Consider the following 3,753-nt stretch of genomic DNA (forward strand, 5'->3'; position numbering starts at 1 on the left):
GAGAAAACATTTACCTAGGAATCATATAAAATCTCTTGTTAAGGTTACAAACTTTTGTACTCTTCCTATTACGGAAAGATGAAGGTTTTTATTTATGACCGCACAGAAATAAAAAAAATCTGAGGAAAAAAACAATTCGATCCTATAAATTTAATGTTGTATATTTTTACAAGGAAATAGATCAATCGCATAATAAAAGAAACATTGACGTTAATGGTGTCAAAGACGTGCTTTCTTATGAAAGTATTCATATATAAAAATTTATTATTGCCAAGTTTTAATAACGTATTAGAAAAATATTTGAAGAATGGTTTGTAATAAAAGAAGTAAAAAAAAAAAAGAGAAACCATCGTCGATAAGACTGTTAATGTAGTCATAAAACGTACGTGCAAATATTATTTTTCGTTTTACAAGAGGAACGCTTTCTTTTCGTACATTAACTTTCAGCGACATGCGATTTCAGTGATACACAGTTTCTCAGTCGACAAATTGACAAGGTTCTGTTTCAGTCCTTGTTATTCGTTTCAGTGTACAGGAATTGATCTTTCAGTTACGATATAACGAGTAATTTTATATCTCCGATGCTCAAATGTTACTCCTTTGCTGACTTCTTCCGTTCGCATAAAATCGCACAGATGTATTATTCCCAGTTACGACTGCTGTCAAATCGTACATTATAACGCTATACAAATTGGTTAAAATCGCTCATCCTTTTAACACATTTTTAACACGTGTAAGCTCACGATATAATACTACGTCTACCCAGAAACGCATTTCTATATATTTTCAATTCTACAATATCGTGCGAACCGATAAGAGTCATGTACGCGTTACATAACCTATTTCTATTTTTCTTTTCTTTTATTTTTCTCTGATATTGCGTTATGAACGTATTTGTAAAGATATCTTTAGCATAGAAAACAAAGCAATTTCGCACCTGTTAAAATCTCGCAAAAGGAATACTACATTGCGTTTTGGAAAATGTAAAGGAAAAAGTAAAGAATTCTATTTAACAAACACGTGTCTGTCAATGAGGACAATAAGCCGCGTCGACATCGAGACACAACGGGAAAACATTCTAATAGAAGTTCGTAAATATCTCATCAATACGTTTGTATAAATGTGTCATTCATTATTATGGTTCGTAAATCCAACGTAATCTATCATGACGATTGAAGATATTCTTCGTATTTCTTTCAATTGAACACGGGAAAAGGAAAGTTTAAAAAAAGGCTGCTTCTCAGTGTACAAGTTTAGCGCTATTTTACAATCGGCGCATACGTATATCTTTCTGCTAAACCTTGCACTTTTCTAACGAAATCCCAATGACTATTGCTATATTTGATAATACGATTTTTCGACGAAATTTCTTGGGTATCTTTCGAACTTTCACCCAAGATTTTTGCAGTTCATGCTGTACGAGTATGCTTTGTGTTAATTTCACAAATGATTCCGACGTTTCGTTCACGTTAACTTTATATTCCTAACCTTATATTCGACAATGTCACGAGTTAATCGTAATGCGAATAAAATTTACGAATTATTTTTCAAACAATCATAGAAAGAACCTTCAACAATATTAAATGTAAAATATCATTGTGCTAGATCAATTACTAATTTATTAATTGGAATAGAGCAGAGAAAAGGATAATATTGATTTCCCAACGCATAAATGTACCTCTTTTGTTCTTTCCATGCAACAGTCAGTTTCTACGAGTATAATATAAAAGGAATTAAATTACTCTTAGCTAATAAATCAATCTTTCATTTTTCTGTGTGGATACACATAAAGCTATGCAAGATAAAAAAGAAAAGAAACAAAAACATCGACTTCGCATGATACTATATGTATAATTAATCGGTGGATATTTTAAATTTATAAAAGAAAAGAAAGAAATTAAATGCGTATAAACACGCAAGCCATGATCGATCGTCTATCACTTTCAGAAAAGGAGAAAAGAAAGGAAAAAAATTGTTCAAAGAAGTGAAAGGTGTCACAAGTCAAGTTCACACGAGGCCGAGACGGCAAGAGCACACACATCGTCATGTACCTATCTAATGTTACGAATTCTGTAATGATTATTGATTCTCATTATATTTTTGTACATAATTGGGGAGAATTACACGAGAATAAAGTGAATTTAAAAGGAGCGAGTTGCCTTCAGCCATGAACACAGGGAAATCGGTGTCCATTTATTTGACGACTGACACACCCCTTGAAAACGGTTCGCACTACTATTATAGTTATATAATTTTTAATCACTTCCAAAACGAGTAAGAAGTGACAAATATGTACAAACAGTTTTCATTGTCAATTTCGTTTGATTTGAAAAAACGAGAAAAATTTATATTCGATACTTCACATTTACATAATTCTTGTACACTATAATAAAATTCAATGACCTGCAAATTTTAACGACCTATTGACACAGCTATTTCATTAGCAATTTACCGTATATTTTATCTCAAATTTACTCGTTACAATGTAAAATACATGCAGAATTAAGCAAATATAATACTAAATATTTCTTACGTAATTATATTAATGGCACTGTCATACAAACATTGGAATATCATCGTGTGTAACGAAATTTGGTATACTTACAACTATAACGCTCAGTCGTTAAACTATTGTTAAATTATGACGACATTTAAATAATGAAAAAGTTTGTTATGATTCTGTGTACGAAGATTATCGTAAAATACGTAAAATGAAATTCAGATGTAATACATAATAATTAGTATAATATGCATAATAGGTTATGTTAACTATGTTTTACAACAGAATAAATAGCTTTTACCAGCTGCATAAGCACATATTACATCGTTATAATATTATCGAGTTAGGTTAATAAATTTCTATCTAAATTAAAATTTGAAATTTATGTCGATTTCAATATCGATTTAATATCGTGTTCTCGATCCATATATCTTAATTGAACAGAACATGAAGTATGTTATTGCAAAGATACGCACACACACACACACACACACACATGAAAAAGGATTATTTAGCTTATTTTTTATTTCACAGACATGTGTTTATGATACGTGATTTTATACCTAACTTACGATTCAGTTTTAATTTCTTATACATTTAATACTTGGAACGAGTAATAATTATTGCTTATTACACGGAACGAATAAATGGTAGTACAAAGATTTTTGGCAAAATTTAAATTTCATGGTTAAAAATACGGTTACAATATTAACAGAAAAGCAGCGATTCTGCAATACGCGTAAGTATCTACTGTTTTAACGAGTTTTCAGTTGCTAATTAGATTCTATGAATTTTTTCACTTTATTATCGAAACGAAGATCGAATCGTACTGTTGAGAAACTTACGAGTAACTGCCTACCTCGATACGCTCACATGCGACACGTCGCGAAACTACCCGGTAAGCTAATACAAAGAATCACAAATCGCAGGCAACGCACAGGTGCGTATCTCGAAAGCAGAGCTGCAGGAATACAGATAAAGTCCCGAAGCAATAGAAGAGAGTGCCGTAATTCTATAAGATGTTTCCCGTATTCATTCAGTCGGTCGATCGTCTTTATAAAACAGTTTTTATATAATCCATGATTTTCTAAGAAAGAAAGCGTTCATGTTGCAACGAAAATAGGAACATAATTCACCACGACAGGACACGATTCGATGAAAAACTTGTATTAGAACGATAATTGAATTTTTTATGATAATCACATACACATTCGATAATAATATTTTGCAACATTAAACATAAAATAGAAATC

This window comes from Eufriesea mexicana, unplaced genomic scaffold (assembly GCF_001483705.2).
Source record: "Eufriesea mexicana isolate 0111107269 unplaced genomic scaffold, ASM148370v2 scaffold9187, whole genome shotgun sequence".
Lineage (NCBI taxonomy): Eukaryota > Metazoa > Arthropoda > Insecta > Hymenoptera > Apidae > Eufriesea > Eufriesea mexicana.